Raw genomic sequence first — 9,103 nt, 5'->3', positions numbered from 1 at the left:
CAAACCATCAATGAAAGGTTTTAGCACCATATTATAATGAAATTAAGTGTCATTTAACAAAATTAAGGGTGAAAAGTGGTACCCCAATAAGTACCCCAATTAGGGTACCATGCTTTTTAAAATAACCCTAAATCTCCAGACGGTGTCAATTGAATGATTCCAACATCAATTGATCAATCAATTGATTCAATTGCATTCACTCACTTTCATCAATGTTTGGGAGGAGGCAACGGTCTTTTGAATAACTAATCACTCCAGCAGAATTTTTCCTAATGATAACGTCATATTATTGATATGTCTCTCTAGGGGTAGGGGGTAGAGTAACTTTTTTGGGGGTATCTTCAGATCTTCTTCGCCTGGTGTTTTTTCTGTTCCATATAAAGATAGAAGATATTTAAAAAACCCCAGGGGGTTTGGCCAATTTTGGACTTCTGATCTTAAAAATTGCGCAGAATGCATCACAATAGGTTAAATTTTCATAAAAAAACACTAAATCTTGAATTTGAGCAAGTTTTGGAAGAGATATGAAGAATAAACCTCAAAAAAGCTGATTTTTTGGTAAAAAAGCCCCCCGGCCAGTTTTTTGGGCTGGAATTCATCAAAAATGCATAAAATTTAAAAAAAAAATTTTTAAATGTCTTCTATCATTATATGGAACAGAAAAAGCACCAGGCGAAGAAGATCTGAAGATACCAACTTTTACCCCCTACCCCTAGTCTCTCACAACACAGCTGTTACCTACCGTCAACTGCTCTAACTTGGGACTATCTGACAAAACATGGGACGGCAATTTGACCACCATTTCACCAAACCTCCAAATTCATTTGATTTGAATTAAGGAACGGCGCATCTAAAAATACACGATTTCTCTTACGATTTTACAGTAGAAAATACAGACCAGATATATGCAACAGTCCCATGTTTCTGTCGATATTGTTACTAACACATTTTATCTTTTGTTCTTATAGAGTAGATTAAGAGAGAGGGCTTGGTCCCCAAAATATATATTATACGAAAGCTAAAAGTATATGTGTCAACTTCATCAATGGTAGCAGAATGGCTATGAAGATTAAGACACCAGAGTACAAAAGTGGTTACTATGAGAGATATCGGATTGAACTCCAAGCGTGGCGAGAAATTACCGACCTAGAAGCAGAGAAACAGGGCATAGCTATAGCCCTCACACTCCCAGAAGATGATGAAAGTGGAATTCGAAAGAAAGTTTTTGATGAGCTGTCTATAACTGACTTAAAAGGACAAGATGGTTTGGACAAATTACTGAGATTTATGGATAAAAAGTTAAAGAAGGACGATCTTGCCGACAGCTGGGAGAAATTCAAGCACTTTTGAAGAATACGAGAAAAAGGAACAGTCTATTACTGAATACATTTCCAAATTCGATCAGAACTATAACAAAATGTCGAAAAAAGGAATGACCCTCCCTTCAGAAATACTTGAATTCAAGCTGTTGAAACAAGCCAATTTGGGCAATGAAGAGAGACTTCTAGTGTTAACTGGAATGGATTACAAAAACAAGAAAGAACTTTATGAACAAGCGAAACTTTCTTTGAAAAAGTTTAAAGGGGACCAAGTCTCTGAAATTTCCAATGGTGTGAAAGCAGCAAATCTTGAAACTGTTTGCTTAACGGAAGATGAAGTCTTGTATACAAATCACCGACAACAAAACAACAACGGAAGACGTGGCCGTGGCAGTTATCGTGGAGGTGCTCATCGTGGAGGTGCTAATCGAGGTGCTTATCGAGGAGGTGCTCGTTCCAGACCACAACAAAATTGGCAGCAGCAAGAATCTGATTCTACACGTCCTTCCAGAAAGATTAATCCAAAGAACTCTGAAGGGAAACTATTGACATGTGCAAGCTGTGGTTCATATAAACACTTACTTCCTGAATGTCCAGACAGCTGGGAAAATCTTGCTAAAACTAACAAAAACAATTCGCAGGAATTCTGTCTCTATACTGGAGCAGATACATCCAAACCAGATAATGCACTTCTTCGCTCAGAAGCTGCATTTTGTGCCGTGCTTGACTGTGCTTGTTCGAGCACAGTTTGTGGAACATCCTGGTTTCAGAACTATACTCAAATGCTCAATGAAGAGGAGAAGAAGAAAATCAAGCAGTTCACTGGAGGCAGACTGTTCAAGTTTGGCGGTGGTGAAGTTCTTTCCTCAATTGCCTGTTACGAAATCCCTGCGTATCTTGCTGGGAAAGAGATAACAATCGTTACTGACGTTGTCGATTCTGACATCCCTCTTCTGCTGTCCATCAAAGCAATGAAGAAAGCAGGTATCATCCTCGATCTGGTCAACGACTCAGCTGAGATCTTTGGCAAAGTTGTATCCTTAAATCATACATCATCAGGACACTACTGCGTCTCAATTGCCAAAGAATTTGATGTTTCTCAAGTGTTTGCAGTCAAAATTGCAGAACTGGAAGATAGTGACAGATACAAAGCTTTACTGAAGCTGCACAGACAATTTGCGCATCCATCGATGGTGAAGCTGATATCCCTTCTCAAAGATTCCAACAGTTGGTCAGACGAATTTAAACCCCTGCTTCTGGAAATCCACCAAAGATGTGAGCTGTGCAAGATGTATCCTACAACCCCTCCACGACCAGCTGTTGCGTTGCCATTAGCAGCCCAATTCAATGACAAAGTTGCCCTCGACTTAAAGAAGTGGGAAGATAAATGGATTCTCCACATGATAGACATGTGGTCTCGTCTCACAGTGTCAAAGTTCATCTCTCGTAAGAAGCCAACAGAAGTCATCGACAACATCATGCTGCACTGGTGTGGTGCAGGATATGGCATTATGTAAAGTATCGTTACAGACAATGGAGGTGAATTCAATGCTGATGAAATCAGAGAAGTGTCTAGCATCTTGAACATCCAAACAATTACAACAGCTGCAGAGAGTCCATTTCAAAATGGTTTGTGTGAAAGGAATCATGCAATTACTGACATCATGCTTCTCAAGTTGAAAGAACAATGTCCACGAACACCAATTGACGTTCTTCTAGCATGGGCAAACACACCACGAAACAGTTTGCAAATGTGGCATGGATTCAGCAGTTACCAGCTTGTCTTTGGCAAGAATCCCAACGTACCAAATGTTATGACAGACAACATTGCGGCTTTGCAAGGCACAACATCTGAAACCCTTGCTACTCACCTAAATGCTTTACATGCATCAAGAAAAGCATTTATTGAATCTGAATCCAGTGAGCGTATTCGACGTGCTCTCTACAGCAAGATCCGAGTATCTGAGCAGATCTTCAACAATGGCGATCGAGTGTTCTACATGCGTGAAGGTTCAAAGAAATGGCTTGGCCCAGCCAAAGTGGTGTTTCAAGATGGCAAAGTGATATTTATTCGTCACGGAGGAATAATGGTTCGTGTTTCTCCAAATCGTCTCATAAAAGCACCAGAGGATCCAACACTCACACCAATGGAAAACAATGCCAAATCGCGTGGAGAAGAATTTGAGCAGCCAATACAGACACCAATCAATCATAAACCCTTGGTTGAAGTTTTGTCAAAACATGATGGATCCAGATCAAAAACATTCACTGAGGAAGATGTTAGTATCAATAAAAGAACCGCCAGAGGTGATAACGATCCACCAAATCCAGACGAATCAAAAAGACCAGCAACACCAACAACAAGACAGGGACCGTCATTATCTGTGTCTCCAACAGTTAATGATGCAATCTCAGTTCAATCATCATTCCAGAAAGAAGCCACATCATCTCAACAATCGCCTATCATCTCTTCCAAAGCTTCACCTAAAGATTCTACATCCAAACGTTCATCGAGAAATTCATCAATAACAGCTCCATCACCAAAAGATCCAACACGTCAAACTGTGAAATTTAAAGACTCATCCTTAGAAACATCCACATCAAGAACAAAACAGACAGCAAAGAACCAGACGTTTCCAAAGAAGGGTGAAACCATCTCAATCAAGCAATCCTCAGAGTGGCAGTCTGCAAAGGTAATAAGTCGTGCTGGTAAAGCCAATGGGAAGTTCAAAAGCTGGTTCAACCTGGAAAGCTCAGAAGACCAATCTCCGATGGCTATTGATTTAGAAAAATGTGAGTGAAAGCAAATTCCTGATGCTCCTGAAGAAGTCAATATTGTTATCATACCAAAGAATCAACAACAAACACCTGACTGTGAACGAGCAAAGCTGGAGGAGATTGAGAAGCTCAAACAATTCAATACATTTTCAGTAGTTAAAGACGAAGGGCAATTTCGTATATCAACAACATGGGTGTTATGGGAGAAGAATGGTGGTGTCCGAGCACGTCTTGTTGCAAGAGGCTATGAGGAATCATTCAAAGAAAGGACAGACTCACCCACAGTTTCAAAGAATGTCCTGCGAACATTTCTGGCAATTGCGCCAAACACGAATTGGGATGTCAAGACAACTGATATCAAATCTGCATTTTTGCAAGGAAAAACAATCTCAAGGGAAATACATGTGTCTCCTCCAAAAGAAACTGAGTTGAAAGGAAAACTTTGGAAACTACAGAAGTGTCTCTATGGGTTAAACGACGCAGCCCGACAATTCTACGCAAGTGTTGCAGATGAGTTAACAAAGCAAGGATGTATACAATCAATTTTGGATCCAGCAGTCTTCTACTACAAGTTAAACGATTCTCTCCAAGGATTCATTGTGTGCCATGTTGATGATTTTCTCCATGCTGGAAACAATCGATTTGAGACGGACATTATCAAACCACTTCACCAAAGATTTCATGCTGGAAGATGTGAAGAAGAAACATTCAACTATGTTGGTTTTCACCTGACTCAAACATCAGATGGCATCACTATCTCCCAAAATGATTATGTTCAAAGTTTACCAGATGTTGAAATATCACCAGAACGAATGTCTCAAAAATGTGAAAAGTTAACTCCTGAAGAAACAACAACATCCAGAGCTTTGGTTGGCAAACTTAATTGGGCTGTTCAAGGATCAAGACCAGACTTCGCCTTCCACGTTGTCTATTTCAGTACAAAATTTAATGATGCAACAGTCAACGATCTAATACAACTAAAGAAATGTATCAGAAAACTGAAAGAGAGTTCCTGTGAAGTGATATTTCCAACCCTTGGTCACCCAGGATCCTGGGGTATCACAGTGTTTTCAGATGCTGCACATGCTAACCTCAATGGTGTGAACAGTACGTCTGGTCATATTGTCTTTCTCACTGGAGAAAACCGACGTTGTGCATCGATGCTAATCAAAAATAGTGTGACATTGGAAAAAATGGCCAAAAACAACCTTTTGAAATAACTCCCCAGGTATTTTGAATCTAGCCTTCAAATCTCAGAGGCTTATAGAACTCAAGACGAGGATATGATTGAAAAAAGAAATTTTGTTAATTGAGCCAAAATTGTGGCTGCAAATCAAAAAATGTCGATTTTTTTAGAATGTAAGCCACATCAAAACTAGAGATGATACAAAAAAGAAACCTTCAGCTCTCGATGGTAGAAAGATTGAATTTTACGAAAAGCATTAAATGTACATGATATTCCACTGTTAAACGTTCTATTTTGTGGCTTACATTAAAGGAATATTTTTGTCAGAAATTAAGCGTTTAACCTGCTCCATACGCTTCTAAAACATTTGTAGCTACTCAAAATGATCTAAAATCCAATTTAGAATCACCAGAATACTTTCAAAATGTTGTGAAGTCGTAATTTGAGCACAAAATGTGGCTTACTTGGAGGTAAATGCAAGATAATACCGTTAACATGACAATACAGATAATTGATCCATTAAGAAAGCAGGGTTTGTATTTTATATCAAATTTGAAAGGAAACCATCAATAGTAGTCTTTTCATGATTAGATGAGCATTTTTTGTGGCTGACAGACAAAATTAAGTTACACTAGGTACTGTTCTAGCTTCATAAACCACCACTGAAATCGATTTGAATCACATTGTTTGATAAATGCTTTACAGTCATGTTTTTGGATCTGTAAGCCACAATAATGTGCATTTATAATTACAAAATATAAGGCTATTCTCTTTATATTTGATAAATAATCAAAGAAATAGTTTAAGGCTTGATAGTCAATGGACTTCCAGCCTGTATAATTTCTGATTATCTCCCCCGCTGTAAGCCACATTTTTTACTCACAGAAGGGCAGTAAGCCACGATTTAATACAAAATGTAATGTGTCAATAAATAAATAAACATTCGGCTATCCATTACTTGGAAAATCTAAATAAAATCTTTGTCAAAGATCTATAATGCATTTATATCCATTTTAATAGAGCTTCTTATCGAGTCCGTAAGCCACCAAAATGTACTTTTATCAACTATATTTTACTTTTTTCCTTGATATTCAGCCATAAATTGATGGTTTTCCTAATCAAAGTGAAAGAAAATATTGAAATAAAAAAATCACAGCACTTTTATGATGTAAGCCACATTTTCTCTCATTTAACAATATGTAAGCCACATTTTTGGATTGAATATGAGAAATCCAAACCTTTTCTGAGAACTTGCAGAAGGAACTAATGTCATATCTAATTCCATTGCTGAGAAATAGCTTCTCAAAGATTGCAGGTAGGGTAAGCCACTCGGCATGTCAGCCACAGAATTTACTCACACTTTAGACAGCTATAGATCAATTTTGAGTCAGCCACAAAATTTCATTCTTTTTGCAACAGAAAGCTGAACTATTCAGCTTAACAACAGATGCATTTACAAATGTAAGCCACAAAATGGTTTCACTCTATGAGCAAAGTTGTGGCTGACTGTAAAAATGTCACAAAACAGGGGTTAATTTTTGATTAGCATCCATCGCTCTCGTGGAGTTGCAACAAGATCAAACGTGTGGTACATTCTTCCTTGGCAGCAGAAGCATTGAGCTTACAAGAAGGACTCGAGGATGGTTTATATCACCAATCTATGATACAGGAGCTATTTGGCAAAAATTGTGCAACCAACATCAAGGCTTACACCGACAGTAAAAGCCTCATTGAAGCCATAAACTCCACAAAGCTAGTTGATGACAAGAGATTACGTATTGATATTGGTGCCATCAAGGAATCTATTCAAAAGCATGAAGCCGACGTTCGCTGGTGTCCAGGATCAAAACAGCTGGCAAACTGCTTGACGAAAAAAGGTGCCCAATCGAATGACCTTCTCCGTGTTATTCAAACAGGTCGCCTGGATTGAATAATGAGACTTTATACACAAAATGTTGTTATTCTTATTGGTGATGATTTTTTAGTGACAGCGAATGTTCGAATTCTCGCTATTTTCTATTAACATTGTGACATTTTCTTTACAACGAATGTTGAAATTCTCGTTGTCCATTAACATTGTTGATCTTGTTGATCGTGATACAATAAAAGACCTTAACTCATGTTGATTAAACATGTCTCGCGTAACAGTTGTTACATCACCATAGACATTGATCATTTTATTACATGGTCATGATTCATTTTGAACATATTAAAAAAAAAAAAAAGGAAGATCCTTCAATGGTTGGGATCATGCCTTTACTTTTATAGTTTTTGTTAGTTTTTATTTTTCACATTTTTATCCTACTGTTTACATTTCTTTTTATTTTCTAGTTTTTAGAGTTAGTATTTTTTATATCAAACATTCAAGAAACTAGTATGAATGTCGATATTGTTACTAACATATTTTATCTTTTGTTCTTATAGAGTAGATTAAGAGAGAGGGCTTGGTCCCCAAAATATATATTATACGAAAGCTAAAAGTATATGTGTCAACTTCATCAGTTTCGACCAATCGTCCCAAGTTAGAGCAGTTGACGGTATTCATGAAAGGTTCAAGGTTTGTTTACTTTTTATTTCAAATTATTTCATTGATTTTATTGAGCTGCAATAGCTGATTGAAAAACACAGATTTTTGATAGTTATCAGCGTGGGCTTGGCCGCCATTTTGAATTTCGATTTTTTTTCTCCTGACTCGGCAATTTAGAGGTAGTTCGTAATACGCGACTTGGCTTACGCGTAACACTTGTGGGTACTTGAAAACATATCCAAAAACGAGAAAAAAATCTAACTATTGGACTTGCCCCAAACTGCCTCATTCTTAAAAAAAGTGGCTCTTGAAAAAGACCTTTTTTCAAAGAGGACGTCCTGTTGAATAATTATGTAGTCCAGCCATAAAAAACGATGATAGAGCTATGCATAATTACTGTATCATGCATATTGTAATAATTATGCATGGTTTTATCATTGTTTTTCTGCTGGACTACATAATTATTCAACAGGGTGGCCTCTTTGAAAAAAGGTCTATGAGGCCAGGCCAAATTGATAGTTTGGTTTGTGTCCTCCAAACAACTCTAAATATTTGAGAAAAAGTGTTTCATTTTGAGTCAAAAAATCAATTTTCTTTACACAGAAAATGTCCCGGCGGGTGTAGTCCGCCATCCCTTAAAAACAAATATTCTAAGCACCTAAAAGTGAAAAGCAGAGACTCAAGGCAGCAAGGCTGTATTCCATTAAGCACATGCCGCGTTTCTTTACATTCACGGTTTGATTCCAAAATTGCGCGAAAAATTGCTCAAGGAATTTCAAAAATTGAGGTTTTTGGTGACTTGGGAAAATGAAAAAGTTTTAGCTAGCTACGACCTACCGACAGACCCATTTTTAAAATCTTCTAGACCAAGCAAACAATCAATTGGGCCTGGCCTGACCAAAAATCGACACCCTGTCGCCTGTCCTCTAGTCTGCTGGAGACCATACATCTTGTACAAAAATATTTCTATCCTGTTAAAATCCCAACAACTTCACTGAAATACAGTATGGAATTATTGACTCGATTCAAATCACTTCAAATCACAAAAGAAAAAACCGTTATTTTTTCAAACCAATGTAAAAGCTCGCGCCACTTCTTGAAACAATAGAGCTGTTTGACGTCATACTTTTGTTTATCAAATCATAACATAACAATAAGATATTAGCCAATCAAATTCTGCGATTAATTCTTGCATCTTGTATAATTCCAGACGATCTCAATCGAACGGAATCGACGATCGAACCAGTCGAACCAAATCGAACGCAATCGACCGATTGAAATTCGATTGTCAAA

Source organism: Clytia hemisphaerica, unplaced genomic scaffold (genome assembly GCF_902728285.1).
Source record: "Clytia hemisphaerica strain Z4C2 unplaced genomic scaffold, Clytia hemisphaerica genome assembly, whole genome shotgun sequence".
In the NCBI taxonomy this organism is placed as follows: Eukaryota; Metazoa; Cnidaria; class Hydrozoa; order Leptothecata; family Clytiidae; genus Clytia; species Clytia hemisphaerica.
Note: the sequence above shows the minus strand (reverse complement) of the source record.